The sequence below is a fragment of the Trachurus trachurus genome, assembly GCF_905171665.1.
Source record: "Trachurus trachurus genome assembly, chromosome: 9".
Classification (NCBI taxonomy): Eukaryota; Metazoa; Chordata; class Actinopteri; order Carangiformes; family Carangidae; genus Trachurus; species Trachurus trachurus.
Window position 1 is genome coordinate 2448338 of NC_139895.1, and position 18364 is coordinate 2466701.

Here is an 18364-nt window from a genome sequence, read left to right on the forward strand (position 1 = left end):
ATCAACTGTGTTTTTACTGCAGCTTTCATCTCATTTAATTCTGACACGTTTCATATTTTCTCTCTTCACAGACTTAATAGTTGTGGACTCTCAGAGAGTCACTGTGAAGTCGTGGCCTCAGCTCTGAAGTCCAACCCCTCCCACCTGACAGAACTGGACCTGAGTAAAAACAACCTGAGTGATTCATCAGTGAAGGTTCTGTGTGCTGGACTGGAGAGTCCAAACTGTAGACTGGAGACTCTGAGGTGAGTTCACTGACTGGACCTGTTGGACTTTTGTCTGTGTTCAGTTCAAATGTGTGAAGTTCAGTTTGAAGCAGCGTCTGATTGTGACTCCATGTTACTGCAGCTGGTAGAAGGTGAAGGGTCAGAGGTCACTCAGAGGTCAGTGTGATGATGGTGATGATGATGATGATGATGATGATGATGATGATGATGATGATGATGATGATGATGATGATGATGATGATGATGATGATGATGATGATGAGCTGGCTCTCAGATGAAGCTGCTAACAGAACAGCTGGATCAGCCACTGTATCTGAAGCTGAGCAGATGTGATGTAGATCTGAGTTTTCCCTCTTTGCTTGGTTCAGGGTCAAAGGTCAAAGCAGCTTCCCAGTGTGAGAGGTCAGGTTAAAGTCCTGTAGCTCAGAGAACAGTGTTGGTTTGATGATCCCACTGTGGAGACACTGAGGCTCATGAACATCAACACTGGGCTCCACAGGAAGGAAGCTTCAGCTCATGGTCACATGACATTAAAGGAGTTTACTTCCTGTCCACAGTGTGTGTGAAGCAGCCTCTGGTCACATGACTCCAGTGTCAGTGAGGGGTCAGAGGTCAGCTTCAGACAGTGGACAGTGTCTCCTGAGCCACTGTGACTGTGTCCACAGCCTCTGGAGCCGAAGCTTCATCCAGCTTCAGCTCTTCAGCTGCTCTCTGCCAGTGGAGCTGTGAGGAAGAGACCACTTCACAGTCAGTGTGGACAGCAGGAAGCAGCTGGGACACAGCAGCTCTCCGTCTACCTGACAGGAGCCTGAAGCTCGGCCTTCAGCAGCATCTGGTCTGATGTGGATCGGCTGTGGATCCGGGTCCTTTCAATGTGTTTGTGCTGCAGTGTCTCAGTGGCGGCACGGTGGCACAGTGGTTAGCACTTTTGCCTCACAGCGAGAAGGTCCTGGGTTCGAATCCCCGGCCGCCCAGGTCCTTTCTGTGTGGAGTTTGCATGTTCTCCCCGTGTCTGCGTGGGTTTCCTCCGGGTGCTCCGGTTTCCCCCACCACTAAAAACATGCCAGCTAGCCTGATCCTCCAGTCAGTGCCCCTGACCAAAGGCACTGGCTCATAATCTGGAGTTGGTCCCCGGGCGCTGCACCGTGGCTGCCCACTGCTCCTCAGGGATGGGTTAAATGCAGAGAAAGAATTTCACTGTACTAGCTGTATATGTGACAAATAAAGTACCTTTACCTTTACCTTTACCTCAGTGAAGATCACACTCGTTCTTCTCCATCATCAGTGAGGTCAGCTGAACATCTGTCAGGTGTTTGTGCAGGAGGCTCTGGACGTTAGCTGAAGGTCACCTGGTTGTTTCTGCAGGTCTCAGTAGCTCCGGTGGTGGACTGAGGCCCAGCACTCGTCCTTCTCCAGGTCCCAACAGAACCAGAACCAGAACAGGGACCAGTTCTTCCTCCTGGAGACGCCACAGTCCACTGTCGCTTCGTTTGTTTACGTCGTGAGTCAGAGAGTCACAGAGACTGAACAGAGAGCGAGGATGAAGGATCTGATGAGGGATTCATGGTCCACAGAACCAGAACCAGAACCAGAACCAGGACCAGCTGTCAGGATCAGACTGAGGCCAACAGGTAGTGATCAAATATTGATTGTATATTGACAGACTGAGCTGAGGTCAGCAGCAGCTGATGAATCTGTGCTGACAAGTGGATGATGTGTAGAAGGCCACATGATGAAGATCCACCAGAACAGCTTCCCATCATCACTATCAACTGGTTTAACACTTTGAACACCAAGCGGCTGAAAATGAAATGAATGAATTTTGTTTCTTTTTGAAACATTCAGTACAAGAAGTGAACGAGCCATCTCAGAGCAGTTTTACAGTACAAACACTATATGAAACAAGACAGGACAGGACAGGAAGTGACTGAATTTCTGCTGTAAAAACTTTATTTACAAAGAAACAGAACAATCTGCTTCTTCCTATTGGTCATGTGACTAAAGAGTCTCAACACCTGAGGATGTTTCCTGGATGAAGCAGCTGATCGATCTGTTACACAACTTCAATCAGCTGTTTGTCAACAACAATGAAAAGACAAACTCATCAGTGTGTTTCAGTCCCAGTGTGAACTGCTGTTCACTTCAGCTTCAGTTTACAACCAGAGGTTTTCTGTTCTGACAAATAGTGAAAGAAACTCAACATGGAGCTGTTAAAACCTGTTGTTTGGTCTTTGTTGAGCTTAAACAGTTTTACATGTTCAGGGGCGGAGTGGCCATCAGGAGGACCGGGAGATTTCCCGGTCGGCCGGCGGCCAATAAACTCAAGTGAGCCGGCCCTTAAGCTGCCCTGCGTGGCCGTGTGGTGCTCACGAGTTAAAAGTAACATTTACTGCAAGCCCACATCATAATCTCCAAGCTCTACCTATACATATATGTAAAAGTCCACCCATTATTTGAACCCCTTCATGTCTCTCTACCTCTCACTCATGGTTGCGATAGTGAATCAGACTCTCATCAATCCAGCCTACTAAATGATTTTTGTTTAGCCTCCTATCTTTATCTAATTATTTTTTCTTCAATGTTACAGAACTTTCATGACCACAAAATATAAAATAACCAGCAATTTAATTTGTTTGTTTGTTCTTAAACTAATGTAGAATGGTGCAAAGCCTCATGGGAAATGGTAAATCCTATCACTGTGAAAGTTATCATTAAACTAGCGGCTACGGCTAAAAACAGATCGACTCACGGAAGCCAACCAGCAAACCTGATCAGTCCTGCCCGTGTGTTACGTTATCTATAAGTTATATTAATTTAACAAGACAACACAGTCCGTGCTTTACTGTAAGTGGGCCAGTGCGCGTCGGTACGCGGACCGCGGTACCGTTACGAGCCGGAACCTCTCACATCACAGCAGCAGCTACTCTGTCTTCTCCATGGGCACCGAAGCATGTTGGTGAGTAGGACAAGACCCGAAACGAAACCGTGGCGTTTGCAGCGCGCTGTTAGTAAAATCAATTTGCAGAGTAGAGTAGTTGAGAGGGGGAAATAAAGGAATAAACATGACTGGATGTAATGTTATGGTCAGCAGTGTTACTGTACTGTAAGTAGGCTAAATCTGCTTGGGAGGCACTAATTGCAGCTCTTTCACATTCTGTATTTCTGTAATTTCTTTCTTTCTTTTTTTTTTTTAGCTAAGTAACAATGTGTTAAAATGCACCAGAATATGGGAAATGGTGTAGCCATTATAAAAAAAATTCTGGGGGAGGACCCCCAGACCCCCAATTAAGTTGTTTAACCCACATTTTTCTTTTTTCTTTTTTTTGCTTGTGGCACTCATATATTTTGCCATACGGAATGACACATAGCTCTGTTTGAGCGGTGAGCGGTACAGAAATATGTAAATGGTGTGGGTGTGTGTGTGTGGGGGTGGGGGGGGGGGGTTTGGGCCGGGCCGATGGTGGGCCGGTGCGGTCAGAATTTTCCCGGTAGATTTTGGTGCCCCACTCCGCCCCTGTACATGTTTGAATTTTATGTCCAAAGAACAAGAAACATGTTGATTGTTCAGTCCACACAGACTGATGTGATGTTGTGTTCACTGAGTTAAAAGAACTGAGAGTTCAGAGACACTGTAGTAAACAGAACACAATAACTCTTTATTCTTCTTTTATTCTTTATTCAGATTGTGGAGCTGCAGGTTGTCAGAGATCAGCTGTTCTTCTCTGGTCTCAGCTCTGAAGTCCAACCCCTCCCACCTGAGAGAACTGAACCTGAGCCTCAACGAGCTGCAGGATTCAGGAGTGAAGGATCTGAGTGGTTTTCTGGAAAGTCCAGACTGTAGACTGGAGACTCTGAGGTCAGTTCACTGACTGTTACTGTTGATGATCTTAGATCTTTGATCCACAACTGAACCTGATTGACTCTTCACTTTCAGCTCATTTCACCCAGTCCTAACCAATAATCAATAATCTGATCAGCACGTAGCGTCGTAAACATCCAGATCTCCTGGTGCATGGAAATGAACAGAAGACGTATAACCTAAGTTTCTGTCTCCAGCAGCTGTTTGAGGGATGAATAGTGATGAGCTAATGTATCTGTAGTGGCTGTTTGTCGAGAATCTAAAAAGTATCAAAACACTAAAATAAACAAAATCAAATCAAAGGGTCACTGAGGCACCTGAGCAGTGACTTTACGCACGCAGGAAGAACATAATGTCAAGGCAAAAAATTAAGTTTCTCATCATGGGTTTATTTCCAACAGTGAAGAGAACAAATAAAGAACAAAGGGTCCTTGCCGCCTCCCTTGACTGTGGTAAAAAACCATAAGCCCACCCAGGTGCCTGGCCTCCTCTACCTGTCCACCATACTTCTAAACTCCCCGGTGCCTTCAAAATAAAAGCATTAACAAATAACTCAAATTAACTAAAATAATACTAAATATAATAAACAAACTAAAAGTATATTTCGGAAAACTAAACAACAAAAAATAACTAGAAAATTTCCTCTGGGGAAATTTTGAATGGGCCACGGGGCTACTGCCGGTTGTGCCATCTCTGTCAACATGGGAATCAAACCCACGATCTTAAGGTCAAGACAGAGCTGATCAGACAGACACATGATCATCTTTCTATAAGCACTGATATGGAGGAGCTGTAACCACATTAGGTTACCTGTGTGTGTGTGTGTGTGTGTGTGTGTGTGTGTGTGTGTGTGTGTGTGTGTGTGTGTGTGTGTGTGTGTGTGTGTGTGTGTGTATGAAGTTACCTGTGTGTGTTAGAGTGTGGGAGAGGAGTGTTACCTGTGTGTGTGTGTGTGTGTGTGTGTGTGTGTGTGTGTGTGTGTGTGTGTGTGTGTGTGTGTGTGTGTGTGTGTGTGTGTGTGTGTGTGTGTGTGTCTGTAACTGTAATCACATGAAGCTGGTTCTAGAGTCTGTGTGTGTCTGTGTGTGACTGACTTGACACATGTTATGAGCTGCATCCTGTGTCAGTCTGATTTAGCTGTGTGTCTCTGTGTTTATAAACATTTAAACGAGCACCAGGTGGATTGTTTATGAAGTTAACGAGCTCTGGCCTGGTTACCACGGCAACTCCAGGTGGTTACCACAGCGATAGGGGCCCCGCAGGCTGAGGCAGACAGAAACGTGGAGAAAAAGAGCGATTTTCTGCCTCTGCACCGGTCTCACATTTAGGCTTAGCGTGACAAAACGGTAACTCCTATCAGAACAAAACACAGATCACATTAAGCCGGTGCATATTCTCATTTGCCCAGGTCATAGTATTTCAAAGGAGGTTAAATCGAAAGCAACTGGACTTAGTTATTTGTCTAGACAAATAACTAAGTCCAGTTGCTTTCGATTTAACCTCCTTTGAAAAACAGATCACATTGCTCTAAGGACTTACTGAAAATTTTGGTACGATTTGGTGTTTCTACAGTAAATATTTTGGAGAGGATGGCAGTTTTAAAACATCAGGCCGTTCTGCTTCTCTCAGAAAATATTTGTATTGGAGTCAATGAGGAGCAGAGACAGACGTGGCCGCACTAAGAGGCTCCGAGTTTAAATTCTGTAAGTCTCTCTGATATTTTGAGCAGATGATGAGTGACAGAACAAGTTTGTCTACAAATTCTGAAAACATTATGTGTGTGGAGTGTAAATTGTGGCCGTTTGGAGTTTGGAAAGAGAAAAAATCTGGAGTTTTTCTGGCATCTCTCCCACTCTAACCGATGATGTCACGCACTCTGACACGAACATTCCGTGCAATACACACCCATTATAATCTCATAATTTCTCCAAAAATGATCATGGTCATTGATCAGGGATTGATCAAAAACTATATGACCTATCAAAACGTGGAGTAATACACCAATACACAAGACTTGTGTCTACTGTTTAAAGTTTAAATGGAGTCTCTAGGTGAAAGTATGCCTGAGCAGTAGACGTTTGTTAAACTCCAATGATTGGTCTTTTTCGCTCTTTTTTCCCGCCCGTCCCATTAATTTCAATGCAAAATTTTGCGCAGTTTTTCGCGACTTAAGTAATAGCACACCGATCCCGATCAGGACGCACGTTTTGATATATAATTTGGCACTAGTAGCGAACCGAAAGTTGGCCGGAAGTGGAAAAATAACTAGAAAAAACATTTCCAAGAATGGAAGTGGTGTGAATGCTGAAAGCAATGCTGAATGAGCTGAAGAAATTGTTGAAACAATGCTGAATGAGCAGAAGAAAGAAAGAAAGAAACAAGAGAGAAAAAAGAAAAGGACAGAAGGAAAGAAAGAAAATCGGAAGGGTAGATGGAGAAAGAAAGAAAGAAAGAACAAAAGGACAGAAAGAAAGAAAAAGACACAGAGAGAAGGGTAGATAGAGAAAGAAAAAGGTAAGAAAAACAGAATAGAAGATAAAGAGAATAGAGAATGAATGAAAGAGACAGAGGGGTAGTAAGAAAGAAGAAAAGAAATTGGGGTGGATAAATGAAAGAGAGAGATATACAGAGAGCGGTAGAAATAAATAAATAAATAAATAAATGGGGTAGAAACAAAGGAAAGAGAAAAGGAGTAGAAAGAAAGAAAGAAAGAAAGAAAGAAAGAAAGAAGTAAAAAGAAATGGGGTAGAAGAAAGAAAGAAAGAAAGATTGGAACAAGAGAGAAAAAAGAAAAGGACAGAAGGAAAGAAAGAAAATGGGAAGGGTAGATGGAGAAAAAAAGAAACAAAGAAAGAACAAAAGGACAGAAATAAAGAAAAAGACACAGAGAGAAGGGTAGATAGAGAAAGAAAAGGGTAAGAAAAACAGAATAATAGAAGATAAAGAGAATAGAGAATGAATGAAAGAGACAGAGGGGTAGTAAGAAAGAAGGAAAGAAATTGGGGTGGATAAATGAAAGAGAGAGATATACAGAGAGCGGTAGAAAGAAAGAAATGGGGTTGAAACAAAGAAAGAGAAAATGAGTAGAAAGAAAGACAGAAAGAAACAAAGAAGTAAAAAGAAATGGGTAGAAGAAAGAAAGAAAGAAAGAAAGAAAGAAAGAAAGAAAGAAAGAAAGAAAGAAAGAAAGAAAGAAGAAAAAGAGAGAGGGGGATGATAGATAGAACGAAGTAGATGGATGGATGGATAGAGAGGGAAAGATAGAAAGAAGTTATGTAAAATACAAATGGAGTAAAAGAAAGAAAGAAAGTAAGAAAAAGAGAAAAAAAGAGACAAAGGGTTTGAAAAAAGAAATAGATAGATAGCTAGATAGCAAGATAGATAGATAGATAGATAGATAGATAGATAGATAGATAGATAGATAGATAGATAGATAGATAGATAGATAGATAGATAGATAGATAGATAGATAGATAGATAGATTTGACACATGTTAAAAGCTGCGTCCTATGTCCTAGGCTCCACCTGTAATTGTACTACTATTTATAGAGGTGGAAAGGTTAAACGTCTGAACTTAAATTCATGAGAAAAAGATAAATTGTTGGAGATGTTTACATCAAAAGTATAAAATCATTGAGAGGCTGATGAATGTGAGCTGAAGACCTGTGTGTGTGTCTGGGTGTGTGAGTCTGACAGTCTCTCTGTCTGCGTGTACATGTGCAGAAAGTAAAACTGTTAAGCGCCACAGAACTCCTCTCTCCCTAATGATCTGATTGATTACACCTGTGTGGCAGCCTGCCCTCAGAAGTTACCATGGTGACTACCATGCTTACATTTTACTGTGTGGAACAGTGTTGTGTTTGTGTGTTTGTCTGTTTGTGTATGCGTGCATGTGTGACTGTGTGTGAGTGTCTGTGTGTGTCTGTCTGTGTGAGTGTGATGCCTGTGTTTGTGCGTGGACATCCTCTGTCAGTCTGGTTTATCATGTGTCTGTGTGGGGCTGTGTTTAAAAACATCTTAACGAGCGGCCAGGCTGCACCTGCACTGTTCTATTTATAGACGTTGATAACGAGCTGGCCCCAACAGCTGGCCACTGCACTACACAGAGCAGAGCAGAGCAGAGAGATTTGAGCTCTGTGCAGCTTCCCAAAACAGCCCAGTAAAAGAGAACCGTACCTCTTATCAGAATGTGGCCATGACTACTCGGGCAAGGAGACCTTCCTGAGCACATTGATGTGCATTAAATGTTTGTAGGGCAAAAACTTTTCTCAGGGTCGCAAGGTAGAAAAGGGGGGCATTTCTGCTTTTCTAAAAAAATCAGCTCCTACTTTTATATTGAAGTGGATGAGCCGCTGGAGCGGGTCTAGCTGCACAATTAGGCTCATAGAGACAATTCTGTAAGTCTGTCTGCTGTTTTGAGCACATCAAATGAGACACGACAAGTGTGGCTACAAACCAGTGAGGAAATCATGTGTCTAGAGTTTAATTTGTGGCCGTGCTGGCAATTTATCCAGAAAAAATCCTGAATGTTTTTTCGATCCCTCTCACTCTAACGATGATGTCACTCACTCTAAGCGCTGCTCGTTAAACGCAATACACAACCAGTATAAAGTTGGATTTTGTCGAAAATTTTAATGATTTTAAAACAGCCAAATACCTAAAAACTGTTGAAGATATCAATAAGCTGAGTAATATGTGAATAGATTAAAAGTTTGTCTACAGTTTAAAAGTCAAATGGAGTCTGTGGGAGAAAGTATGCTGACGTTTTAGAGGTTCAAAGTAGTAATAAAATTTTTAAAGTTTGAAGATGTTTTCAATGCATTCCTATGGGAAAAAATTAGCAGAAAAAGTTAAATATTTTAAAAAGTATAAATAGTTAAAAAGAGAAAAGTAATGCCGATAAAGTTCAAAAAAAGCTGCACGTTTTGATATATGAATTGTTGAAATCGCACAAAGTATGAAGGACTAGTTTAAGTCCGTAGAAGGGCGGAAAGTAGTAAGAAGGCGGAAGAAAATGGCCGAACAGGAGAACAATACACTAACTAGATAAAGTAGCATTTCCTAACGGAACATGCGTGTGAATGCTGAAAGCAGCTGAACGCTGTTGCAGAATTAGCAAATAGTGCAAGCAGTGATCACCATTCAAATGGTTGACCAAGGCAGGTATCGAACCCACAACCTCATGGTCAGCAGTCTTTCACTCTGCCTCTAGGCCACAGTGTACACACAGTTGCAGAGACTGTTGTCTGTTGATGAACTGCACTCTGTCTCACTCTGAAGTTAACGAGCCCAAAGCTGTAGTTCCAGTGCAAATCAATCTTAGTGCAGTGGTATAAACAAGAAACATGTTAACACAAACCAAGATTGAAAGAGGTAAAGAGAATAGGTGGGCGCGCATATGCATTATCAAGTTTGATCATGTGACCAGACCAAGTGGTACTGGTTAAAGTTCAAAGTGGCTGACACACTAACAAGACTGCTCAGGTGGGATTTGAACCTGTGACCTTGTGGTTGGAAGGCCAGGTGTCGTCGGATGGGCCGGGGAAATGTTGGAAATGTTGGAGCAATGTTGGACGAGGCAGCCAATCACGTTCGCAGCTCCAACATTCGGCAGCCAATCGCCATCGCGGATTCTTCCCCCAGCTCCAACATTTCCAACATTTGACCAATCACAGCACAGAAATGTTGGACCGCTTTTCCCCCCTCCCTCTCTGGTGGGCGGCAACTTTGCGCGGACACCGGTGATTGACGGCTGCCACTCATTCACAAAACGGAGAGTTAGAGATCAGAATATCGACGACATGGTGAGTATTTATCATAAATATTGATTATATTACAGTGCCGAATTATAAATCATTAAGAGAACAAGCTGTGTTACCGGTTGTCATGTTTGTTTAACGTTACTCGCTTAATTTTTACATTACGTTTACGCCGGTCCGTTATGTGTTTGAATTTCGTGTGTAGTCGTAAGCCGGCACCGGCATTTGCTTTTATTATCTTGTCATGTCAAGTTTTGTGTTAAATCATAAGAGACCGTAGCTAAATCGTGTGTTTTTGACGGGTTACCGCGGTGTATACAGTGAATATTGATTATTATTATGTCGGTACAGTCGTTAGCCGGCTTGCGAATACTACCGGCATCATGTCATGTCATGTAAATTGCGCTAAATCACAAGAGACCTAAGATAAAGTGTGTGTTTTTGACGGGTTACCGGTGTATATGAGTAGTTACACACAATACAGTGTTGTTACATGTAAATGAGCTATGGCGTTGCCACTACTACTACTAGCCTACTACTAAGGACTGTTTCGTCTTTTTTTGTATTTGTCATTAAACGTGTCTTGTAGCCTAATCTCATATGGGATGGGCCACAGTGGTGGCATGACACGAAAAAACAAAACAAATTCATTCATTCATTCATTTATTTACTACTACTACTACTGCTACTACTACTACTACTACTACTACAGTGTGGCGTCACTTTGAGGGGGATGGGCGAGACGTATTTTACACTTACAGATAACGCTGTAACGTTAGTCTCTATTTTAGTTGCACTAAGGAGTCTCTGAATGTATATAACATTATTACATACAGTACAGTGAGAGGGAAGAAGCAGCAGCCCTCTTTTATTAGGCTAACTTACAAACAAGCATGAGTTATTCTGAGTACATTCACTAATGTTTCTGAATACATGTTATTACCTTATATTATATTTCTTGATATTAAAATACTGAGTGAAGTTCAAAAAGCATGGTTCTGTACCAGGTCCTTCTTTATCTCCTCTGTTGCTCATGTGCTGCTGATGTGAGCTTGAAATGTTGAAGCGTGTTTACACACTCTCACACAAATGCCACCTGTGGTTGTTTAAAAGAGTAGTTAATGAAGGAGGGCATGGCCCTTACCCTGTGTTCATGCATTTATTTTGTTTTCATGCATTTAAATGATGTCCATGTATTTATGTCATCAAAGGCAACAGCAAAAAAGCCACACAAGGCTATGGCAGACACAGACTGGATGTCCCGCCTCCGGAGGTTTGCCAGCACTGGGGTCTGGCCTGCAAGTGAGGGCAACAGGCCAGCCCCCCGACAAAAGAAGTGGTACGACCTGTATCAAAAGGTATTTATAAATAGCTTAATAAATTGTATTGTCATACATTATGACTTACTGATTACAATTAAGGGCAAGGATCCAATTATCATTATTATAAACGTCATGTACTCAAATGAAAAGCAATCATTTACAATGTATGAAATCCAGTCAAATGCATTACTGTTATTTTCAGATTGAGAAGTGTCCAAGGATGTCTCATGGACAGAGATCCTTGTTTGGGGACATCAGCAAATGCAGCTGCGGATTCCACACCCAGAAGGTAACACCAGCCAATTAGAAACTGAGGTACCTGTGTGTGTGATCAGTTAAGTAATGATGTGTGTGCTCTCTCTGTCATAAAGCAACAGCCAGCTGCAGCTAATCCCCAGGGACCCTCCCTGCAGCAAACTGCAGCAACTGGTGCCATGGGTCCACCCAGTTCGGCAGGCAGCCAGGTTTATGTGATGCAACAAACACAGAATCAATGTCATTAACTGTTAGTGAATGTTGATCAAAGTTTCACAAACTAATTGGTGTCTTGTCTACTCTATCTTAAAGACGCAGCCAGCTGCAGCAGGGCAACAGAGTCCAGCAGGCATCAAGAGGGCATCACCGCTGACACTGTCAATGGTATTCACACTCACAAATTGACAATAATGATTTGGCACTTTGTTTACTTTTGGTTTGACAATAGCCTCTATGACACCCTGATGATGTGGTCCTTTGCTTTATTGCCATTCAGTTCAACAAACCAAGATTTGGTGGCGCACACGTCGCGGCTGCAAAGCCAAATCTAAGTGTTGCCAGAAAAACAACAAAGGTAAAAAGAGCTCAAATAGCAACAGTAATATCTGGAGTTTTAACAGAAGTAACTCAGACCTTATTGCTTCACAGACACAAGTCACTGATGCCACAGGAGGGGTTAGGGATGCTACAGGAGATGCCACCACCTGTTCCCCAGCCAGTATCACTGCCCCAGTAAGTCATGACACAAAGCACTTTTCAAAAAAGAGTATTTGTATATCAGTAAACTTAACCCTGTAAAAAGGGAAGGTCAGTGCCACAAAGTGCCACTGTTGCACTATTTATGAAAGACTGTAGTCATGTTACACATCACATTAAACAGCAGAAGCTGACATTGGTTATGGTGTAAATCAGACTGCCACAGATGTGAGTGTTTTCTTTTCCATTCGCCTACAGGCTCCACCGGCCCCTGAGACACAGCAAGCCTCAGGACCTGTCCACAGCCCCACAACAGTGTGTGCCACTGTGTCCGTACGTAATTGTATATTTAATGTCATACTGTGTATGTAGACCATGAGAGGTGTTGATTACAGTAACTGTCTGTATTACCTGTACTTATGTTTTGTTGTTTTTGTTATGTTTTATCTTTTGCATAGACTGCCATCACGAGCCCCCTCTTACCAGCGACACCGGCAACAAATCAGCTGCCCCGTTTGTGGTCAGAGAGCTTACCACCCGAGGACCATAAATGGATTTTGAAGCTGCTGTTCAGGACTGGCCCTAAGGGGAAGCTGGAGCTTCAGGACCACCTGAAGCTCTGGTACTTCCCACCTCAGCCCAGCGGTGTCTACAACCAGGCTCCTGCTCCAGACCGCTTTTTTGCCCATCCGCTTCTTTTGTGGATGCCGTACAAGCTGTGGAAGGTGAAGGTGGTCTGTCCCAACCTGGGCTGTGGGCAGCACCAGCTGGCTGGAGGAGGGCTTCACAAGAGGGCACGGCAGGTCCTGGATGTCGACCGGATCTACAACATGGTAGCAGAGACTCTGGTCTGCACCAAATGTAGATCCTCACATGTGTCCTGGAGTCAGACTGTGCTCACACAGCTGGACTTGGCACACAGGTCGGAGTTCCGTGTCATCCTCACACGAAAGTAAGTAATGTCTCTTTCTCTCTTCCCTCGTCTTTACGGATAAGTGTGTAAAATAATCTTACTGATATATGTTTTCTGTCTATATCCAAGGTTTGCCTGTGACATCAGGGTGATCCGGCTCCTGCGGGAGAGAGGGCTGGGCAACAGTCCAACCCGGGTCCTCAAGCAGCTGAGGGAGAACCACACAGAGGAGTGGTTGAATCGAGTGGCACGGTACACCACAGAGTGTCTGGACTTCCTCCGGCGGCCTGGACTGGTGCCCATGCTCTTCCCTGAGCCACCGGAGCCTGCTGTGGTGCCCAGCTGTAAGTGGCTGCTGTCGGTTTACAGCCAGGACATCCTGACGAGGATGGAGGACATCAAGGCACGCGTCACCTCTGTTTATGGAACCATTTTGAAAATGGACTCCACCAAAAAGGTTAAAGAAACTCCTTTCTCTAAAAGTGTCTGCTGATATTACATATTATATTATAATTATAATTAGCACAATCTTTTTCTGAGTCATCATCACCGAGGTCCTATACATTTTGTGTGTTTTAGATCATCAAGAAGCTTGCTGGGGCAGCTAAGGGGACAGCACTGTGGCTCACTTCTGTGGGGAATGAGTATGGCCAGATTCTCATGAGTGTGCTGACCGCTCAGGAGGGAGCTGGCCTGGACCTGATGGTTGCAGATCTGGTGAAAAGATACCAGCAGGCTGGTGTGGACCACCCCGTTGCCCTCTACGTTGACTGTGGCTGCTGTGCTGAGGGGGGAGAGACAAAGCTGAGTGCCAGATTCAGTGGGTGGCCAGACCTCACCATAAGGCTGGATATCTGGCACTTCATGCGCCGACTCGCTGTGGGCTGCACAACCGATGCTCATCAGCTGTACCCGCTCTTTATGTCACGTCTGTCGGCGTGCATATTCGAGTGGGACGCTGCTGATTTAGCTCAGTTGTGTGAAGCCAAACAACAGCAACTCCAGGCGCAGGGCTTGTCTCTCCCTACTGGTGACATCCCCAAGCACCTGTCGAGGAAGGAGCTGGTTCTGCATTGTCGGAGGAGGACCCGTGGGGAGGAGACCACGACTCAGCTGCTGGAGGAGCTGCTGCAGCTGTTGATGGGAAGCCGTGGCAACGACTCCCTTGGAGTTCCCCTGCTGGACACCGAGAGGATGGAGCACATCTGGATGGTCCAGAAAAAGCATGTCAAGTGCATCCAGGATCCACCAGGTGTTGCACTTTACATCAAGACTGGGGAGCTCTCAAAAGGAGGAGTGATGCTTCCCATCTACAGATGTTCCAGAGGCTCTACATCGCTGGAGTCTTTTCACCTCCACCTGAATCGCTTCATTCCAGGTGTGTGTCTGTCAGACATGTTGGTGCATGTGTTGTGCAATCCAAGAATATTTAATCATTTGATTCTTAATCATGTATTTCCAGGGACCAGTGCCAACAGTGTAAATTTTCAAATTTACCTGTTGGAAGGGCTGCACAGGTGGAACCAGGACCGTGGTGCTGCAGCCCTGTCCTCTGGATCATCTGCTCTCTGCAGCTACTCTGGTGACCTGCTTCACTGTGTCAACAAGAACTACCAGAAGCTGTTTGGCAGGAAGTTGGCACCAGCATTCTGCCCACCCTCCCATTACACCGGTAAGTATTACACCTTTCCAAATGATGAGGACCATGTAGGCTATTTTTATTTCTGTGACAAGGACACAGACGCTAACACTGGATACAGCGGCACACAGACAGACGGACTCTCACATCAGCTGAGTAGCAACATAACAACTTTAACCAGCTGTCAGACAGCCGCTGCTTACTAAGATACACTCATATTATTCATACGACTGCACGTACACTCACACACTCATTCTCACACACACGTTCCGTGTCTCCCTCTTTCACAGACCATTCACTCTCCCCTTTGTCTCACCTGTAAAACACATGGACAGGACAACAGAATCAGTAAACAAGAACAACACTTACAGTTACAGTAGATGTTACAGTCTTACAAACTCTACGTCAACCACGATGCTCATTTATTCCACACGTGCACACACACACAGAGCCACAACCACAGACAGACACAGGAGAACACAGTCACACTACACAACAGATACATTCTCAGTCCAGCATGCCACATTTATGTGTATAGCCATGTATTCTGTGTTTGTGTGTTGTTGTGTAGCTATCTTATGGCTACATTAATAATGCTGCATAAGTAAGAACATGAGTGATGTTACTCAGTTTTAAAATATTTTATTCATTTTACTAACTTTTAAACATTATTAACTTTTATTTCAGGAGAGCTCATAGGGGTGCAGTATCTGTTCAGGCAGACTGGCCAGGCGCTGCAGGATATGCACCCTGATTCAGAGGAGACGGCTCAGCTCATTGAGGAGCATGATGTGGAGGACAACATGGAGGAGGATGAGGGCTTCTCTGATCTCCCAGAGGATCCCACAGTGGTTGAGGTCCTTGAACCCTCTCTGCCTCCTTCCACTGTCTCCTCCACCGCACCCACAACACCAACTGCCTCCTCCACCGCACCCAGGGCATCCGACGTCACCATCACAGCTCCCATGACGTCCACCATCACAGCTCCAAGCGCCACAGCACCCAGCTCATCAACAGCTTCTGGCACATCGACCATGGCTTCCAGCACTCCAGCTACTTCATCACCTGTAGCTGGAGTTCAAGATGCGGTACGTGTTTGTATGTTTAATTAGAATATGTATGAATATGGACATTTGCACTCATTTTGAATACATATATATATTTATACAGTCCACAACATCAATAGCATATCATCAGTGTCCAGTGTCAGTGAAGGCTTATCATTCTTATCCAAATCTTCTAAATCATTTGCACAGGCTGTTGATGAGAGAAATATCCCTGGGTACCAGCATGTGGACAGCCTTGCAGAGTACCTGGTGGAGCTTCGGGAGCAGACGGCCCTCTTCCTCAACAACCAGCAGACAGACACCATCATCTCCCTGTGGCAGAGCCTGGACGACTACGACAAGCAGCAGGTGGTTTATGCTGCACGACACCAGGGCAGATTGTTGAGTGGGCGATTTAGAACGCCCAAGAAGCCTTCCACAACCCCTGGTGTGGAGAGCACCACCCGCTGTACATTGGGGGCAAGTAGCGTCCCTGCACAGTGGCCTGACTGCTGCCGGCTGGTTGAAAACATTTTCATCAGGCTGTGCAACCTGCATCCGAGCCCATTGAAACGAGGCAAGACAACTGATTCGAGGTGGTCCTTAATTCTTAGGGACTACCATCGAATCAGACAGCTTGTCACTGGCAATGCGCTCGTGATGCAGGGCACAGACATTCAGCTGGTTGAGGTGAACCAAAACACCCTCATCCAGTGGCACAACCGGCGGCAAAAGAGACTGGAGCTCTCTGTGAGACTGCAGGGCACTGTCCTGCCTCCAGCCCTCCCTGTGTCAGCGCAGCCTCTTCAGGAGGCAAGAGTGCTCCCTGATCAGCCAATGCGGGCACAGCAGGAGCACCAGTACCAGCTGCCCGCGAGTACGGCAGGCCAGGCCAGGCAAAACCAGAGAGCTTCAACCACCCAGCTTTCTCGGCCCATCATGCCAAAGAGGAACCTGTTCACGGCATCCCCAGCACCAGGACCTTTTCTGACACCTCAGCTTCTGACACCAGTTGGAGTGCTTCAGTGGGCAGCAGCTATTCAGGGCCCCCCCAACACCAACACCACCCCACAACCCATCCATCCATCCACAGCGGAAACTGAAGTAACATTAAAGCGCCCATATAAACGCACGGTACCATCAAATACCTGCAAAAAGTGTGGGCAGTTCCGCACAGCAGAAACTGGCCACAGCCAGTACCGTGGCAAGGTATACTGTCCTGTGACAGAATCCCTGCCAAAGGACCAGTGGCTGGAGGAGATGAGGAAAAATCAAAATTAAGATCAATCAACAGTACTTTGTGAATAGTTAATAATTGTAAATAATATTTTTTATTGTAAATAGTTGAATATTTTCATACAACAATTGTTTTTATGTGAAGAATAAATATTTGTAGAGTGTTTGTAGGTTCAGTGTTGGTTTAATTTTACTACTTTGTGTTACTGTCTTTGTGTTGGCATTTTCTGAGTAAATAAAACTCATGAGCAGCAATTGTCACACTCTAAGTGTTTTTATTGACAGTATGTTGAAAACAATACAACAGCAACAATAATGATAATGAATATAACAATGGCTATAACAACACTCAATTAAAATACCATGATGTTATAAGTAGCTAAATACACACATTACACAAGAAGAAATTGTAGGTAAGTGTCAAGTATACATACATAGTAGCCAATATGACAAGTTCATTGAAATGAAAATCATTTGATTTCTGCCAATTGATTCAATAATGTTAAATTATAGCCAATATGACAAGCTTTTACATGAAAATTGTTACAATTTTGCCAAATGATTCATAGGTCAAGTCAAGAGATTCCAAGGTCACAGGTTCGATCCCATCCATGGTACACTGAAAAATATTAAAAGTTCTGTATTTGTCATCAGACGGCTTGAAATATGTTAATTGGGACAAAAAAGTTCACTTTCTCTCTTCTTTTCTCATTTTTCCCTCTTTCTCTTCCTTTTTTTCTCTTTTTCCTTCTTCCCCCTTCTCCCCCCTTCTTCCCCTTCTTTTACGGACGATTGTTCCCCAGCTTGAAGGCAGGAACCTTATCCACTAGGCCATTCCAACACTTCTGATGAAGTAGAGGTTGAGACTTTGATGAATGTGAGATTTTTCAATGATGCTTAAAAAAGCATCATAAATGAGCCATTAGAAGTTTGTCTACAAATCAGAATTTGAATGAAGTCTCTAGCAGAAAGTACGACATGAATGAGGCAGGAATCAAACCCATGACCTCATGATCAATAAACCTTTACTCTGCCACTTCGCCACAGAGAGCACAGACATAAGCATGTTGCCATTGTAGTTTGATGTTGTGCTGCAAACGGTGGCAGAAGCAATAAATGCGTCTCTTAACGAACACCTGTAACCAATTGAGGGTGGGGGAGGGGAGCAGAATTCAACATCACATAACAAGATTGCTCAGCCTGGACTTGAACTAGTGACCTTGGGGTTGGCAAGCAGCCACCTTACCAACTGGACTACAGACAGAATTGTTGAGAAGTTACATAGTTGAGCTCCTTCTCCTGCTGCTGTGAAAAAAATGCATTGGGCTGAATGAGAGCAGAGAGCTCCCTGGCTGCATTTAAAAAATATTTTAAATTATTCTCTAAGTCTCTTTGCATTTTTGACCAGAATT

At 44.0% G+C, this 18364-nt stretch overlaps 1 pseudogene across 1 annotated transcript in view; it reads left to right on the forward strand.

The window, feature by feature from the left end:
- The window catches only part of LOC310991322 (NACHT, LRR and PYD domains-containing protein 3-like), a 271452-nt pseudogene that overhangs the window by 92250 nt on the left and 160838 nt on the right, over positions 1 to 18364 (forward strand). The window contains exon 11 of the transcript XR_014596516.1: positions 3910 to 4040. The product of XR_014596516.1 is annotated as an NACHT, LRR and PYD domains-containing protein 3-like (transcript). The remainder of the gene's footprint in view (positions 1 to 3909; positions 4041 to 18364) is intronic.